Source organism: Microtus ochrogaster, unplaced genomic scaffold (assembly GCF_000317375.1).
Source record: "Microtus ochrogaster isolate Prairie Vole_2 unplaced genomic scaffold, MicOch1.0 UNK2, whole genome shotgun sequence".
NCBI classification, from domain to species: Eukaryota; Metazoa; Chordata; class Mammalia; order Rodentia; family Cricetidae; genus Microtus; species Microtus ochrogaster.
In genome coordinates, this window is record NW_004949100.1 from 5,490,975 (window position 1) to 5,510,850 (window position 19,876).

At 35.5% G+C, this 19,876-nt stretch overlaps 1 protein-coding gene across 1 annotated transcript in view; it reads right to left on the minus strand.

The window, feature by feature from the left end:
• The window catches only part of Dach1 (dachshund family transcription factor 1), a 362,276-nt gene that overhangs the window by 340,099 nt on the left and 2,301 nt on the right, over positions 1-19,876 (minus strand). The gene's annotated exons all lie outside the window — the stretch shown is intronic.

The window sequence follows — 19,876 nt, forward strand, 5'->3', positions numbered from 1 at the left end:
CCAACAAGATTCAGGTTAGATGGAGTTTGCTTGAAGGGAATTTTAATTTTCAATAATATTTCAAATTTTCTGAAAAATAAATGCTTTTATTTTTTAAGCATTAGAATAAGTGTATTGTGGATGTTTTTCTTCCCCTTCTTTTGATGTTGCACATTATTTGAGATTATTTAAGGTATATGATGTTTCTAGGCATCTATTTTACTTTTCAAAATAATCATTTTTCATGCTGCAAATAAGTCATACTTCAGAAAGGTTTTCAATACTTCAAGGAACATTTCCTGCTTATTAGACACATGCAAGCGAAGACAGAAGTTGAGCTCAGATGTGGTATATCCCACGAACCAATGAAAGCACTCTTTGTTGTTACCATATTGAGCCAAATGGAAGTACTTCATTTATTCATTCATCATGATCACTTGGAAAGATATATTTACTGTAAAGTTATACGTAAGTTTGTCTATTGCTTAAATGAGGTGGATTTATTTCTTCAAATAAGTGTATAACTTACAAAGCATTATGGTATTTGTCCTAAAGAAAGTCATAAATGCAAAGAATCAAATTTTGTAGGAGAGGAGAGACATTCCATAAAGACAGAAGCCTCCAGAGAAAATGCAAACAGCGTTCTTCCTCACACCCTACAGCAGAAATCCCCTCACCTGAATCTTCAGCAATGAACAGTTTTCAAAACGTAAAAATATGAGACTCCCTTGAGGATATACTAATCGAATTTTAAACTAAGCGATATGCGATCCTGATACGCTTAAAATTACCATTTTAGGGAGCACACTCCTGAGGATTTCATGAATTGACCTCATGACATCTAGTATCACTAGATTAGAATGAAATAGGGTTCTAAGTCAAGAGTGAACAGAGCCCTGGACAATCAAGGTTGAAAACAGGAGTAGACGCAGCAATGGAAAAGTTAAGCAACCAGTGCGCACCAGCGAATGCAACGATAAACTGACTGATACGATATGTATTAAAATTGTAGAATATCAAAGCATAGCACACTTTCTCAGTATCAGTTGTAATTCCCAAAGCCACCCTCAAAATGACACAATGGAACCTTGGGTTTGAGGTCAATTTGGGCTACATATAGAACTTCAAAACTGCAAGCAAATAAAACATATTAATAATTAATAATGATAATATGACTCATTGCTAAATATTATATGAAAAGAGTGTACCTGAATCAGTTTCTTTGGATTAGTAAACTATCATAACTTTTCCCTTAGTTTATGAATAGCATGGGTAATCTCTTATTACTCAGTACTTTGGTAAGACACTAAATCTTAAATTTAAAAATGACAAATAATTCCTTACTTTACAGGGAGAGATTCAGAAACGAAACAGCAATAGCATCATTTTTCCTGCATAATTATTCGAATGCAATGAACATTACTTCCCATACTTCCCAAGAGTGAGACAACTGAAGAACTTATCCAATCAAGGAAGTTGCCAGTCACAAAACTTTACTAATCTGACACACCTCTTCTTCCTAAAGAATATGGGGATGTCTGAGTATCAAGGGCTTCTTGTGCTGTGAAATAAAGTTGTCAACAAAATTCTGAATTTGCTTGGATGGAAGAGCAGATCCAGGTAGTGACTGATGGAATGGCGGAGCTGAAGAACAGTCCATGATGGAAGGCAGACCCCAGACACTCCCTGAGCCTCAGGCTCTACTTACAAGACAAATAATGCTCAACACCAACTATATGCCCAGATGAGTGGTGTTTGAGCTCTAAGTGTATTCTAAATCCACTAGTGACAGTGCTTCCTTCTGACCAAAACACCTAAATAGAATTATGAAACAGATACAAGAGAATGATTTACATCAGTCAGGAAAATGCAAGAAGAGTAATCCAATTATTCCTGTCACCTTCTCCTATCAACCATCTAAATGTACAAATTAGTCAATAAATTAACAGTGCCACCATTTTTTAAGTATGTCTATATGTATGTGAATGAGAGCATTTATGCATGAGTATAGGTGCACAGAGATGCCTTAAGAGGATATTGGTTCCCCAGGGGCTGGAGATCAGGCTGTTGTGCCACCCGAAGCAACTTAATTAGCAGCTCTGGTCTTCAGAGATCTTATTTTTAAATTCAGATAAAATGTACTGCAAGAGGAACATGGGATGTACTCACTCATATTTGGTTTCTAGCCATAAATAAAGGACAGTGAGCTTATAATTCGCGATCCTAGAGAAGCTAAATTAGAAGGTGAATCCAAAGACAAACATATAGGCATCCTCCTGAATATTAACCTTCATCAGGCGATGAAAGGAGACAGAGACCCACATTGGAGCACTGGACAGAAATCTCAAGGTCCAAATCAGGAGCAGAAGGAGGGGGAGCACGAGCAAGGAACTCAGGACTGCGAGGGGTAAAACCACACACTGAGACAATGGGGATGATCTTTCGGGAATTCACCAACACCAGCTGGCCTGGGTCTGAAAAGCATGGGATAAAACCGGACTTACATAGCAGACAATGAGGACTACTGAGAACTCAAGAACAATGGCAATGGGTTTTTGATCCTACTGCACATACTGGCTTTGGGGGAGCCTAGGCAGTTTGGATGCTCAACCTACTAAACCTGGATGGAGGTGGGCGGTCCTTGGACTTCCCACAGGTCAGGGAACCCTGATTGCTCTTCAAGCTGATGAGGGAGAGGCACTTGATCGGGGGGAGGGGGAGGGAAATGGGAGGCGGTGGCGGGAAGGAGGCAGAAATCCTTAATAAATAAATAAATTAAAAAAAAATAAATGAGAAGAAAGAATTGGAAAAAATAAATAAATAAATGCCCTTTCTATCACAAAAACAAAAAAAATGTACTGCACATAAATGTTATGGGAAGAGAAAGCAGATATCTAAAACTCTCTAATATATAGTAAACAATAACTGAAAAGATCATAGCATGCAATTGTCTAACAATATATGTGCTTTTAAATATATATATGCAAACACTTTTGCATAATAATTCAATTAAACTTGCCGGGTGATTTGTGGTTTTCATAGTTCAGAATTTAAAAATAGATTAATTACAATCAAGATCAAGTTAAAATTTCAATCTTATAAAAAAAGTTTTAAAATTGTTACCTAAATTACCACTATAATATAGTATGTACTCATGGAGTGTGATTATGTATTCAATAATATAAAAACAAAAATTCAATAACAAAATTGACTGTAATAATAATGAGTAGCTAGTATGTACTTAAAAGTTGCTAAGGATATCAATGCAAAGAGATGCATTACCATCCTATATGATAATCCGGTCAAAGTAATTAGTAATCATTAGAAAATAAATTCTCCAAAGTTATGCAATTTGTTGTTGAATCTAAAATTAAAATTTAACATCTGAAGATGAATATTTCAAATTTTTATGTACCTGAAGGAAATGCAATGGGAACAACAACAACAAACATCAGGTTTTCTCTACGTCTTCTCATCTGGTAAATTTTAGACAGTAGAACTTTTATAGACAGATGCCAAGAAGAAAATTATTCAGGTCCAATTTTAGCAACCTAATAAGGTTCGCAATATAATAGAGAACAAAGAGTGTATATTGCATAATTAATACAAACACAAAGATGTAATAAATCTTCAAAGGTAGAATAGTATTTTGAAAGAAGAAAATTTTTTTGCCATAGCGAGTCCATAAAGTATTAGCAAAGAAAAAAAAAAGAACTTAGGTAAACATATTTGAAGGCCTAGCTCAAATTTGTTTTCAAAAAAAGAGAATACAGAAAATTATTATTTGGAGTCAAGAGATCCTTAATAATGAACAATTATAAATTGTGTCTTTATCTTGAAAAATTATTAGACATTTACTATGATAGGATGCTCAGGCCAACTTTAAATGACATCCAAGGTTCCAGCAGGTACAGGAGTCATATGACAGCTTGGAGCTAATCCTCTCCTAGTTATGTGATGTAACCATACATTCTAACCTATCATTTAAAATATGTCTTTGAATGTTAATACTGGCAACATTTTGGTAAATGATACAAACTTATAAAAAATCAAATTCATAGTACTTTGATATGATTTATTTGGAATTTCCTTAGAAATAAATTCACAGTGTGTCAAGAAGAACCATTTTTTTTCTTTATACTTTGAACTGGTAAAGGGAGTTTTAACATTTTAGTTGGGAATCTAAAATGAAATTATCTAAGATAAAATTAAAAAACTATTATTTCTAAAGTGCTTCCAAGAAGCAATCATGGCATCCACTCCTTACAGCATACTTTGGAAGTAAGTAGAAAGCCATTGGTATTGTCCCCACTTTACCTTTGAGTCTGGGGCTTGGCGTCAGCCAAACTAACATCTTAAAAAAAAATTAGTGGGCGTAAGCAAAATATGAAATCAAGTGTCATAATTCTTTCTCAAGACTGCAAAGTGTCTTTGGATAAGTAAGTCACATATACACAGCTATTGTGATAATGAAATACTTTGGGGGAGTATTAAAGGCAATACCCCCTTTGAAATATTCATAGCAATATAACACTCTCATTAAAAACAATTCCTAAAAATTATTCCTGTTGCTAAGGCTTTCAAAAACTGCTTTTGTCAACATCAGCATTCACAATAGACAAAGCCTGGTGACACAGGTATGTTGCAATTCCAAGTAACAAGGAAGCTGAAACAGAAGTGTCAAAAAACTGAAGGCTTGTCTGAGCCACAGAATGAGATCCAGTCCAGCTTTTGCAATCTAGTGAGATGCAATTGCAAAAAGACTGTGGCCAAGTACCTCAGTAATAGAGCACTATTTGAGAGTGCATTGAGTCCTAGGTTCAAATCCTACTAGTACAAAAAGAAAATAATAATTAAACTTTCTTGATAACCTAACTTAGTGAACCAAATAGGACAGAACTATTTCAAATGACAATGAAAACTACTGGGAAGCCACTCCCATGTAACCTGGCAACATTCATTTCAGCAGTGACAGCCCAAGGCAGGGCAGGGACTGCATGCTCATGTTCCATGAGCTACAGGCAGGCGACCTTGTCTTTACACAATCTAGAGGATCGATTGGTCCCAGTAAAATCTTATTTTAAGACTCTTTAAGGCACCGATTTATGCACAATTGATCAGATCGGCCAAGCAGTCAATGTGATTTATTACCTAAGATAGCCAAAACTCCTTTTTCTCCTTTTTCAAGCAGTAGTAATTCACCTCATTAGAGGCGGGATCATTATAGGAAGTTCCTGAGCAATGAGAACTTGAACCTGCTAGCCCAACTCAAATTTCCCCCAATTTATGGATCTACCAAAGAGTCATGGCTAGAATGCAGAGGCAGGAGCTGTGAGTCAGACTGGAGCTAGAGACAGATGCAGTAGTTTAAAGAGGGTTCTAGCATTCTTTCCTGGGTAACCCTTTTCAGACAGCAAACATATTCATTTAGCTTCATGAAAAACTCAATCAGTCAGTTTCTATCACAGATTTTTTTTTTAATTTTCACTAGAGCAAAACAAATTATTAGAATTATTTTATAAATACTGGGTTTAATTAAATGCGAGACTAGCAAGACAAATAAAAAGGCTCACAACCTGCATGTGTGCACACGCACATACAACCTCCTGACTGCATCTGGCATCACTCACAGGTCCCTGAATCCAGGGCTAACGCTTGAAAACATGGATAGAGAAAATTCCACACGGCCTCATCTCTACATGGAGAGCTACAGGCAACCAATAGATGCTAAAAAAAAAAAGAGAATCACTTTCCTCCAAAGCAAAGCTCTCCCACGGGAGGCTAAAACACTTGCATGGCAGAAATTCTCCTTTTGTTTTGTTATGAAGTATTTCCCTGCGTGACCTAGTGTTCAAAGTCTACTCATTTTTACTTACCCCTTTAAAACTCGTAACCAAAGAAATAGCAGGTGAAAGACAGTAAACGTTGAACATGGCTGGAACTATTCTACTTTGGACTGATTTATTCTTCAATAGATCCTGGTCTTCCCATTCACTCTGCTGCTACAAGCTCAAGACCAAAAATAGTGCCATGCCTGAGATGTTTGCATTATAGACTGATTTGGTAAAAATTCCTCACCTCAAAGCAGTTCCAGTCAATATGGCATCTTCTTTGGGGTATATTATTTCACTAACTATATGCTATGCAAACTATAAAGAGCTTTGGTTTTAAAATCCAGATTTACTTAAACTCAGTTACGTTAATTTTTATATAAAAAATATAACATATTCTCACTCGAATTGATTGATCCTTACAAAGGACTCCCTCACAATATGTAGAATGAATGCAAAACTTTTATGCTAAGCATCCTTTTAATAACTTAAAATATGACAATGAACATGATAATTTCAAAATATACATAAGCTTTATAACTTAGGTGATACAGTGCCACCTGTCCTCATTACCAAATTAGCAACATCGAAAGGTCAAAAGCAAGTTTAGCTGTTCCGCTAGTTAAAAATATGTATTTTTAAGGGGAAGTATGGATGAGTGGGTGGGTGTGTACCTGAATCAACACGTGTTTATGTGAGTACGCATTTGTGCTGTGCTATCTCTCTCTGTGATTGTCCTTGTTGTCCTATGTCCCAAACCAAAAATATTTACTGAAAATGACATGAATAAAAGTTTATATTATCAGAACCACAAAACAGAGTAGAAATAATTGAAGATCTAGGGTTAGTCTCAACATCATTTTGCTGTTGACCATCTAAATATTTTCTTCTTTCTCCTTAATAAACATAAATTAAAAACAAGTAATTGTTTTCTTGCATAGATTTTTTGCTTCAAAGTGTTAACTAGATTACCATTTTGGTAATTTTTTTCTTTTTTTTTTTTTTACTGAGGATGTGAGTTAAGATACCATGTTTATAATTCATTCTATAATATACATCATTTATATTACACTGATCATATTATATTATAATTGGTAAACGATGTAGTGTTTACCAGTTTGAGTCATTTATTTAGCCCCATTCATAAAGTAAAACTTTTCCTGCATTATGAATGACTTCAATGAATAGTTTCTTTTCTTTTACCTAATTTTTTTCTTTAACACCAGTGCTATAAATAGAGTGAGACACTCCAGGCAGAGTACGGAGTGATTACAGAGTGGATTTCTGGTTGTTGAAATGTATTCAGCCTCTGGGGTTGTGAACTATAAAGAACCAACAACTCAGCAAGTACCCGCACAGCGCATGCCAGGCTCGTGTCTCATTGCTTTAACAAAATCTTTGCCTTCTACCCTCCAATATAGATAAATAGGTCTGTAATGATGGCCATATAAACAACTGACATCACAGTCTATGGAATGCTGGAATGCATCCCTGCCATTCACGCTGTCACTAAATAAAGAACACCGATCAATCTTCAACTTGAGACTAGTTATTGCAAATCGTCTTACCATATAAGATTTGATCCTAAAATGGAATAGCATCTATGATTTTCAGTGGGCTTCTGTATCGCTTAAAACAGTGTGTATGCAGTCTCCACGTAGACTTTTCATTTACATGGTGAGAGTGCCAAAGAGTGAGTTTCATCAGACATTCCTGTGAGCTGTCTGGCCAATAGGAGTAGTCTGAAATGGCTCCCTAATCACTATTGAAATCACTGATAGTACTGTCTGTCCACACTATGACAGACAAAAGCTGAAATGTATTAAACACTGCAATCCATCATCCTGCAGATGGGGAGCAGGAGCCAGCGAGTTCAGAAGCACTGACTACCCGCTGCTTAACAAAGGCTGGAGTCCTGACAGTTCCATCCTGTCCTAGCTGCTCACCACCACCCCTCCATCTAAGATGAATGAGTGTAATCAGTGAGGGAGAAAGCCTGCTGAGGGCTTCAAATTCAAACATTGTTACATTTAAAGTGCTGCGTTTTATCCTTAATCAGAACTGTTTCTTAAATAGTTTTCTCCAACTACAAGATTAAGTGTAGGGATGGAGGATTGGGTGAATGAATGGAGGGATAGATGAAGTATGGCTTTGAGAAAGCTTATCCTTAGAAAATGCTTCACTCCTATGCCCCTTAAGTTGGGAGAACTAACTTTAAAGCAACGCTGCCAGTTCAAAGGACACAAGATACAAGTCTCTCAAGGGTAAGTTTACATCGAAGCTTACCACCTATGTTAATTTTGAATGACCAAGACATTACTATTTTGAAATAGAGTTGCCAAGGAGAAATAAAATACCCACTGCTAAAGCTCAATTCCTTTTCTGTAGTTGTTTCTAATAAGTACACAGGAACCTCAAAATAGCCAAAGGGTGGAAAAAGCCCTCAACTGCTAACAGCATATTAACAAAGTATAGAAACGAAAGACACTTTTCTTTGGATTTCAGCCTTGTCATTTCCAATTTTCTGCTCCTTGGACATGCTTGTATTCAAATTCTGGAACATCTATTCAGCATATCAATCCTAATTAGACAATCTGGGTCTGGAAAGGATGAGAGCTGGGTCATTTGCATAATTTAATCATAAATACTCAGTGATACATATTTCCAAATGCATTTGTACAATTATCTTTTCATCCTTGGGGCAATGGTATTAATATGATTAGGCAATATTTCTGGAAAAAACAGACAAGTATGCACTCTTTTTAACTGCAGCTTAAGGCGATATGAAAAATTAATTAATTTCTGAAGAAAATCAATTTCTCTACGTGACCACATTAGACATCACTAAACCAAGACTCAGAAGAAGCTCCTCTCAATCACTACATTCTATCAGCCCTACTAAATTCTGATTAGTATGTGAACAGTTCAATAGAAAACTGTAATGTATCAAAGAGCATCTTAAATTGTGAGGGGATCTGCTCACTTTCCTGTCCAACATTCCTCTCTCTTTTACTTAAAGGCATTGTTATTTAACCAGTCAATGAGAAGCCTGTGCTTTTGGTGTGAACTCCTCTCGAGTGATCTTTTATTAATGTACATTAAGCAATTTCAAGGACAACAGGATAAGGTTACTTCTGAAATGCGTTCTCAAGAAAGGGATTTATATTCTCCTAAAATAATCGTAACTCACAGGAGAGTGTTTATCAGGGGAGAAAACAGATAAGCTAAGTCATTTTGAAAGTACTGCTGTCACAGGAAAGCATCGTCACATTCTTTGTAGGGACAGAAGAACCCAGGTGGCTAATCTGATTTTTAAAAAGAGATTCTGCTTTGTATGTTAATTAGTGACAAAGAAAGAAGTGGCATTTGTGAGTTTAAATGCACTATTCTTTCCTTTATAATCAAGTAAAAAAGTAGAAATTACTGCATGCAAATATTCAATATTCATTTAATTTACATAAAGGTGCTTGAACAAATTTTTGATTTTAACAAGCTCATTTTTCATGCGTTTTGTCTTTCATCCTAATCTAGCATCTGTCATTCCTTTTTGAAGTTATTATCGGCCCAATTCCCTCTTGGACATGGTTGCTGGGTGACCGGTATCTTAGCACCCACTTTGACAGGAACAGATGTGAATCTGATCAAGAGATTTCCCAGGGGTACCTGAAATCACAAACAACTTTTGTGAAAAACAAACAGCATTCCTGTCATGGGTCCTTATTCAGTCCACTCCCCAAAACAAAAAAGCAAGAAAGTTTACTCCAGATCAAATGTATCATTCTAATTTTATTTCCTAAACCTGGAATGAAACACTTTAATGGAAATGAAGTATATTGTCACATTTTGTAATTGAGAAACTCTAATCAAAACACCAGAAATTTAAAACTCAAGGTTTGTTCTGATCTTGGCTAAATGCTTATAGGTAGATTTCATAGTAAAGGGTTCCTATTTCCTTTACAATTTCATGTACGCTTTCCCGAGAAAGAAAAAACGGATCATTAAAGGGATAGTTCAGATGATAAGGATATTTATGGAGATAGAATTTAGTTTGCTGTCTGAAGACATATAGTCTAAGTAGATGTAGATGCCTGGGCATTATAAGCAACATTCCACTTTTAGAGATTTTTCCTAAAAGATAAGTTTTCTCTCTTTTCTTTTTGTACACTTCTACAGAGAGAATTTTTTAAAGGTGTCCTTTTGTTTTTCTCAGATCACATTGTGTGGGTATCATCAATCATTATTATTGAAAATGGAGTTTCAGAGAGCCATGGAAGACAAAAAAAAAAGTTTGAGAAACTTCCTATCACTGGCACAGCAAAGTCAGAATAGGCTGCCTTCCCATATTATATTAATCTCAACAGCAGCAAAGTTAGCATCTATTTTCTCCCCTCCTTCCATCATAGTTAAAATCATGCATCCAGACAAAGAAAACGCTGAAACTCAATCAAACACAGAACCAGATATTGGTATTCTATAAGGATGGAATTAAGGTGACTTCAGGAAATGTTACCATCACTGGTGCAGTGTGTCAACTTCTTTCAAATGGTATGCTGAAGAAGATAATAAATGGCATATTATATATTAGAAATTTCTATAGCTCCATACCTTTATTCAAAAGTGGTTCATTATAGAAAAGTAACCTAATCTAGGAGGCTTTATGGATATTAAGTGTAAAAGAAGCAAATGATGTCCCAGATTCCTTTTTGATTTTAAATTGGAAGAGGAATGTGATCGCTTAAACTCCAAAGTCTGCTGATGAAATGACTGAACTGTCTACTAGTCCCAGGATTGCGTGTTTCTGTGGCCTGTAACGGTGTTCTGGCATTGAGATGTTAGTAAATAGGATGTCAAACATTCTAAGAGTAAGCACACGTTCACTTCTCTGTATCCCCTCAGGAGCAAAGAGATTGTGACGCTACACATACCAATCACACATGTATTAGTCACATTTGAATATGCAACAAATTATTTGGGTACTTCAGACACTAAGCAGACTATGAAAATTGAGTTTCTGGTCTATTTTTTTTCCTATGAACCAATTGTTGCCCCCAGATTTCCATGTTGAACCCATTCCATATGCTAAAGTAAAGCCAACTAAAATACAAACAATGGCGGGCCACTCCAGGGACTAGTGACCATGTTCAGTTGTTTCTAATGGAGATAAAACTAGGTCCTTTAGAAACTCCTCTGGGCAATCCAACTCAAAAGAAAACAAAATTGTACCCATTTAGAATGCAACACTAGGAAAATGAAACACACTAGTATAAAATCTTTATTCTTGAAACTTATAGCAAGAAAAACAACCTTTTAAAATATTTTGTTCCAGGTCAGGGAACCCTGATTGCTCTTTGAGCTGATGAGGGAGGGGGATTTGATGAGGGAGGGGAAGGGAAATGGGAGGCGGTGGCGGGGAGGAGGCAGAAATCTTTAATAAATAAATAAATTTTAAAAAAATAAAAATAAAAAAATAAAATATTTTGTTCCACTTAGGCTAGCTCACTGCTTGAGGGAAATTAAATTCACAAGAAATTTGTTCATCTTCTAATTAAATAAGATTGAATTTTAGTTCCTTAAGTCTAGGAATTATACATTAAAGACATATTTTATTTTCAATAATCAACACTATAATAACATGAATAAACTTAAATAGCTTCAAATTTTTGAGTATTCAGTGTTAATTAAAAATCACTAAAAGATGATAGTTTTAAATTTTGTAAGCATATCAGGTTCCCTAATATGTTAATCAAACAGGTGTTACAAAAAAAAATCAAATTTTACCCAGAAGGCTTTAATATTAAGGTTTGAATTAGGATCAGTTCGTTGTTTTCCCATGGGGTTACTTGTATAAATGTAATTCTATGGTTTCATAAAAGCAGGTCAAGCTTCCATCCCTGGGGGTCTTTGGGCAATTTTAAGCATGGAAGCGCTGTTCCTGGCTACAAGTTCAAATCTGCATGTCCTGTCAATGGTGTACAGAAGAAAAAAAGCAGAGAAAAGCAGACATGCAATCATCTCTGGTTATTCTTATCACTTGTCACTTAATTCTGAGAAGTCAGAATAAAGGCATCAGAGTTCTCAAGCCGTAGAATATTAGGAAGCCACTTTGGTTACTTATCACTTTTCCTACTAACATATTGCAAACCTGAAGATGGGAAATGTGAAACTACAAGTATTTATTTCTATTTGAATAACCAACTGAAACGATGAACTCCCTGTAGAATAAATAGGCCTAAAGTTTATCTACTATGTGCAATTTTGGGTGGTATTGCTTGTACTTCTAGAATCTTAGATGAAGTTGAAAATTTTAAATGGACAAGGTTTTTTTTTTTAAAAAAAAAAAAATAAGTGTCTTTCTATACTTGCACTTTTGCCACCGGTGTAATGACTTGACAAGTGCCATGGAATGACTGAGAAAGTGATTGATTTCAATTTATCTGGATCTTGACCAAGTGTTTTCAAAGACAATTACAGTCTGGGGCAAGAAGTGGTAATACGCATCTCCTTATGTAGACACGAAGATTAACCCACTGACCTCCTCCTCAGCTCAGCTCACTGATGGCAAAGCCTTTAAAGAAGCTACTTCTCTTCAGGGTATGAAGTTATTGTCTGACAATGTATCCACTGGTTCTTAGAGATAAGCTTTCTCTAAAGTCCAAAAAGGAATGACATATACCAACAAAAACTTTGAAGCAAGTACACACACATTTATTTAGTGTTATTAAGAAATGCTTAGACTTTTTCATCTTATAATTTAATGTATATTTATACAAAAAATTCTTTTCTGTGCACTCTAAATAGAAAAGAAACAGTACATTTAACTCATCATAAAAATAAATACTTAAAAAACGTATTGTTTTAGCTATTGTCCTGAGTGTTGTACCCTTACAGTTTTAATTGCATTTAAAATATATAAGTGCAAATAACTTCTTCTTTATTGTAAAATTAAGTTCAAATTTCTTGGCAAATAAATGTGTAAACTAAAATATGTTTTGAAAACATATTTTATGCTTTGATGAATTATAAACAAGAAAACTAAAAAAAAAATCTAGAATAGGTCATTTATCCTCTGGCCTATGTTCAACAGTTGCAAATATGCACATGAACATATGTAAAGGTTTTTATCTAAATATATCATAGTTATTTGCATTATCAAGACACTGACATCAAACGGATTAAAATTCACATAAATAAAAATATCCATCACAGATTCTCATAGGTACACCTGCTGTACATGCAAGACTATCTAGCCTTGTAGGACTGGCAATATGAAAAATAAAAGTGGTTTAAGTCATTTTCTTAAAGTTCAAAGGTCTGTAAAGCTAACAGGTGTACAGCTCAAGAAATATTCCTTCTGAGAATAAGGTTAAATAAAGTTTAAATATTTAAAATGTGAAATAAGAATAGAGTTGAAAGTATCAGCAGATTTTTTTCATAGCTGTAATGAATTCAAAAGTTTCAGCTTCAAGTCATTTACTTGATTGGCACATCAATGGAACATCTTGAAAATAACAATGCTATTATTAGTACAGTCTCTTAATTGTTAATAAAATTTCAGAATATTATTTATGATTTTAGGAAAATATTTCATATGCCAGGTGAATAAAATACTTCTTGATTAACATTGACATTGATTTAGTTAAGATATGGTCAGTAAAGCTTAACTTAAATTATTTACCCCAGAAATTTCTGTTTCCATTCAGTACTTGCCTTTCAGCTGGCCAAATTTCCTGATATATAATGTGATAGCCCTTGCTAAAACAGAGAGACTATTTTTTTCCTATTGTGATGGAAAAAGTAGCCTAACTGTTTAGAAACACTTGATGCTATATAAAGCCAAAGACAATTTAACATTGTGAATTGTTCCTACTTTGTATTTACTTTGTTTGCTTCTACTGAAGAAAGATTTCATTATCCAATATGACTCATAAAATGCAACCTGTTCCCTCCTGACTCTTTCAATATTCACTCAGGGAAGACTGCACTTGAATAGTACATCAGACAAATCTTTGTCCAGCAAATACACTCTTCAAATTTCTCTGCTAGACTTGAAATGGTTCACATATAGAAAGAATACTGCACAAAAATTCTCATGAACTCACTCCTCATATCTAGGTAAAATTGTGTATACCTTGACCAATATTACTCTCAGCTTCTGGCAAGCACCTACCTAACGTGCTCTTCTAAGAACAACCTTTAGGATTCCATACGTAAGTTAACTAATATAACGTTTGTCTTTCTGTGCCTGGCTTATTTCCATTGAACAACTTTCTAGAAATGTGGGCGCTGCCCAGATGACGAGAGTTTTGAAGGCTTCGTTTAGATTCCCATGCTCTATCTCTGTCTAACACTCCTCATTGCTCTCTAAGCCTGTTTTGTAGCGTAACTGATGATTTTCGCTGCTTGCTGTGCTGTGTAGTTTAGGATACTTCCTCATGTTTATATTACCCAAGAAAAAATTAAAACCAATTAAATGACACCGAGTTTTCTAGTTTAAAAAATTGACTTTTACAACTTGCAGTCAAATCTCCTATGTTTAAAAACATAAAAGAATTCTAGATTGAAATATTGGACCAACTCTAAGTCATTTGGGATCAGGTAACGAGATTGCAGTCTTAACAAATTTCATCCATTGACAAGTCTCATATTTAATCTAGAAGAACCTAAAGATGAATTTCTTAATTGGGAAATTGAGAATGTAGCTTCTTATGCAAAAATCCACCAGAGGATACCATGACAATTTCAATGCACCTGGCTCAAAGTCCTTGACTTGGATGATGTGTTAACTTGGATCATTTTCTCATATGATTGGACGTGTATTTGTAAGTAGAACCTTATGCATACAGTTAATCATTCACTGCCTACAGCTAGGGAACAATGAACACACACTTAGCAGACCATCAGAACATTTTGGAATAAATAAATGTGTGTGTGTGTGTGTGTGTGTGTGTGTGTGTGTGTGTGAGTGATTTGTCAATCAGTGTTTTGTCAAAGATAGCTCATTACAACAAACTGAATATCTTATCCTGGATGTTCCTAGTTTGCAAATATCATTTTGTTAACGGATACACTCTTCTAGCAAAGCCATTTGTGTATGAAACACATCTTTTAAAAAGCAAATATTAGCCAATAAGAAAGCCTTTAAAAAACATAGCTATTGTGTCATAAAAATACTTGTAAAATTTAGAAGGAAAGTAAATACATTTTAATATCTTATGGATTTGAGTTTGCAGAAAGTCTCTGCTAGGCCTGAGGTAAATATCAGTTTAGAAAACAGTCTTTAATACTACTCTTCCTTAAGCTCAATTAAGTTATTTTTAATTGAACATTTCTGGCTTTGACCAACAATGAACACAACAAATATTATGATAAAGAAGCCTCCCCGTGTCTTCTCAAAGGCTGAAAATATAAATGCAGTCTTATCTGGAATATTTAAGTTGGGAATTCTTATAAGTAATTATTCTTATACACAAATATCTCAAACTGACCAATCAGAATCTACCCCAAAATAGAAACTGGTACATGCTAGCCAATGATAATCTCATTATAGTTTTTGTAACAATTGAAATATAAAATGATGATACCTTGAGTGAACCACATTTTAAGCACTCAGAGAGTTCTTAACAACTTCATATTCCCTGCCATTTCCAAAGCATATAATTTGAGGTGACAGTTTTGTGTTGACAGCCTGAAAATGATAGCTTTGAAAAATAAAATTCAGACAAAGTTTTGAAGTGTAGCAAAGAACCTAAAACACACTTGCGATCAAAATATTTCATTAAAAGCGGTAAACTCACCTGTACCTGCTGAGAAGGCAGGGTTCAAACTGTTTTCTTCATGCAAAGATTCAAAGGGAGACAACCTACAACCTGTAAAAAACCCACTTCCCACTAGATTTTGCAAAGGCTGTATTTTGTGTTGCTAATACAGCACTATTAAAACAACTGTTTTACTTGATTGGCAAAGAGAATTGTAGGAAACAATTGAATAAAATAACTTGAGAAGGAAATAGAATACTGATTGATAGTCGAATCACAGAGTGTTCTTCAAATGACAACTACTTGGTTGCACATTAAGCTAATTTGCAAATGCTACTTACATTCCAGAAGCTAAACATCAAATGAGAAACAATAAAGCATATTCTGTTTTTGTATGGTGGTGAATCACACATAGTAAATCGCCAAAGAAAGGAGTGATTTATGCTTAAATTCTGCCAAGACTTTAATCAATATTGGGTGTCACATCCCAGGGGACTGGAGAAGGTAAGTGAAGCAAGGAGAGGGTGTCTAATATTGTCTCAGTAATTTACATGCGACCCCATGAATTGCAGTAGCAAAAAAAGAGAACTGCAAGCACTCACTAATAAGGATGATTTTAAAAATCTACATCAAATTTATTAAATTCTGTGTAAGTAAACTGGGCATGGGGGCTACCATTCATTTCAGATAATATTTTAAGCTTTAAAAATAAGATATTATTTGTGAAAATCAGGTTTATTGTATCACAATATTTACCAAAAGTGCATTTTTCTAAAAGTAAAATCATTTAAAACCATGTGCATTTTTGACAATATTCATTAAACTCAACCTTGATTTCAAGGAAGAAAATAGACTAAATAAATATTAGTTACATATCTATAAAACTTATAGTCTACACTACAAGTTGATCAATATCAATCACTCTTAGGGTGATATTCCCATATCTCATTCATATATTTTCTATTAAACTATCATTGTCTAACTTTTGTAAACCGGAAAAAAATAAGTTGCAAAACCAAACTAGCTTTCATATTTTATGGCTGGGTTATCTAATCATGTCGCTTTCTTTTTGAAATGTTATAAAATGAGATACTTGGTTTTATAGGAACCATTAATCTACCATAACACAAAAACTTCAAAAGCATAGTTTCTGCGTATGAAATAATTCTTGAATTTCTCTGTGCCAAGCGTCATGATTGTCTATCAGAAGTGAGTGAATCTCGATTTGTATTAAAAGTCCCACGTGAATGCAAAACTGTAGTCAGATATGACCCAGAAACATATAAGGCTTGGCAAATATTTCAATTTATGTTCATAGATAGTATCTGCTTTAAGGGTAAAAGAATGCTTTTATGAATATATGTGCATCTCTGTGAAAGGTTAGACATAAGGCAACTTAAGTTAAAAACAAACAAACAAACAAATAAACAAAAAACTCCGCAAATGTCTGGCCACATAGAAGCCTAGTCATAGTCTGGCTTCCAAGATACAGAAACAAAAATCATCTTCTGGAAATAATAGGAATGCAAGCATTTAGATAACATGATGCAAGAGCCAGTTTTTGTTACACGAATTCAAGGAAAAGCCTGAACCATAACCCAAATCTACAAACCAGCAATGGACTGACACAGACAGACTTGACCACGTACATAATTACTTTTGTTGTTGTTGTTATTTAATGGTTAGCAGTTAATTAACTGACCTCTGTTGCAACAGCCAAGTTCAGACAACTAATGTTCAGTTTTAAAATAATAATTGGAGGAAACAGACCAAGGTCAGACTTCGCCTTTTAACAACTTTTCAATGTGTTTCCTTACATTTTCTTTCGTGTCTGAGACCTATACTTTTTAGCTTCACTGTCTTGAAGGCGACGGTGCCTTTTTCATCTCCTAGTGGTAGTGACAGATGGCCTCAACATTTACTCTCATTTTCATAGAGAGCATACTAATTCAATAGCCCCAAGCAAATTAAATCGACTTTAAGGTTTGCTACTGCTCCTGAGTCACTCTCAAGAAGTTTATTAACATTTCTTTCCTTTAACATCACTTTGGTTCCTAAAATTCCCTGAAATTTAAATATTGCTACGAGTCCTTAATAGATATACATCCTGTAAGCAGCTGAGAATACTATGATCTCTCTCTCTCTCTGCCTCCCCATGCTGTATCTATACAACTAAACATATACTGGCAATTTTATTACTTCTACATTTTCAGTAATACAATGCAAATTTTCCCTTGGTCTGTTAAACACCCAGGACAGAGAGAAGCTGGGTAACAAAGTCACTCTCATCTCAGTTTATAAAAACAAAATCTTAACACCAAAGCATAAACTGGATTTAAATGAAAAAGCAAATTTAGTTTTTTGAGTTCAAGATACAAAGCATTCAGGCTATTGCTTTCAAAATGAAGAAATGAAAGGGTAACCATATTCATTATCACTAAAATAGTAATGTGCTATATGCAAATTGTGTATTTGGTGAGAGAAAGTTCAAATGTATTTTCCCATTCCTTAGCCTGTGGCAGAATTCAAAGAACCTGTGCGGGTGTCTACGCACACCTTCTCAGGTGAACTTGCAAAATTTCCATGTAGTTATGTTGAGCAGGCTTTTTAGTTGATATAAAATCAAGATATAATAGTCAACCAGCACTTCCCATGCTTAAGAACAGTTTGAAGGAGGACTTTAGAACAATACATTCAATCACAAATATTAAGGCCGAGTGAAATCTAATTGGGGTACAGATGAGGTATTTTAAAAAGGATAAGCAGTTCCACTGGATTTCACTTATCTTTGGCCTTGCAGTTTAAGACTCTAGAACTGCTGCGAGCCTCTGAGAAGGAACACTGTAAGGAAGAAGAGGATGAGGACCAAAAGGAGTAGGAGGAGGAAGGAAAGTAAAAAGAAAACTTTAAAAAAGAAATGGTAACTTCAAGACTAGCCTCCAATTATATAACTTCCATTTCAAGTCTTAGAATGTATAACATCACATAGCCATTGTAAGAATTCTCACTGTGTGTGTTTGTGTGTGTGTGTGTGTGTGTGTGTGAGAGAGAGAGAGAGAGAGAGAGTATATGTGAACGGATCTAGCATCAGAGGCACACAATGACGACTGGGAGAAGAGAGGACATTTCATTAGTAAAGACAAAATCAGCGTCTCAATTTGTCACGGAGTCAGTATGAGAACAGAAGTATCTGAATTGACTTCCAGTTTTACTTTGCATGGTTCATAACTCAAGAACCAAATTTTGCCTTGCTTCTGATAGTTTTTGCGACGGGTTTTGGACAAATATTTTATCTTCTGGACAACCAAGAATGACAGTTATCTGACTAAATGGCATTTAGTGATCAGCATGCCCACCCATGCCCACTGCCATCTGGCCATACACTAGATCCAGCAGGAGCATGTGTGCGTGCGCATATGCGCGCGCAGGATCACACACACACACACACACACACACACACACACACACACACACACACAGAGTTGAAATAAGAGGTCAAGACCCAGACATCTTTAATCCTTTGAAAAAAATTTTAGCTAAGTCAGGCAGGGATGGAGTTCCAGCCTTCTTCCTTTTCTTCTTAGGCCCTACAGAACACTAGTCTCAAAGAAGAAATAGCTGGTGGCTTTAGCCCCCCCCCCCCCCGCCCCCAGTTTCCTTTAGGTGGCAACTATTGCCTTCTCGCCCTCCCAGCTCCTGTTTCCATAGCTCTGCTAAGAGCCTCTGCTTTCTTTCTCTCAGTATCTAATCTCGTTTTAAAGGTACCAAAGTTGTTTATGAATCTTTTCGCCCAGTTCCCAAGTGTCTGCTTCAGATCTCCAACTTTCCCTACTCTCTTTTTCCCAGAACCTCTGAACTTCTTCCTCTGTGAGCAGCCGGCTGGATCATTTCTACCCCGAAACTGACAAGTTGCCCCACTCCTGCCCCCTCTCGGTAGATCCTCCCCCCACTGAGCGTTCATTAGCATAAAACTGGTTGGGTCAGGGACTGTCCCAAGGCCTCCTCTGTGCTCACGCTTTCTTTATCAAAGAAAACTAGAAGAAAAGTCTTCAAGCCCTTAGCATCCTAGGGCAAAATGTACATCAACTCTTTTCCTTAGCGACTATCCTCAGCAAAGAAAGAAAGAAGACTGGGTGAATCGCACTTTGCAAAGAGCGTGAGCAAGTTGTGGCTCTTTCTTTTTCACTTATCCAGTTCAGCTTCCAAGAGACTGGGGCACCAGGTCATCGCCTAAAGAACAAAATGAATTTGTGCCCTCACATCTGCCCCGAGGCAAACGTACTCCTTTTACCCCTTTCAACCAACACACAC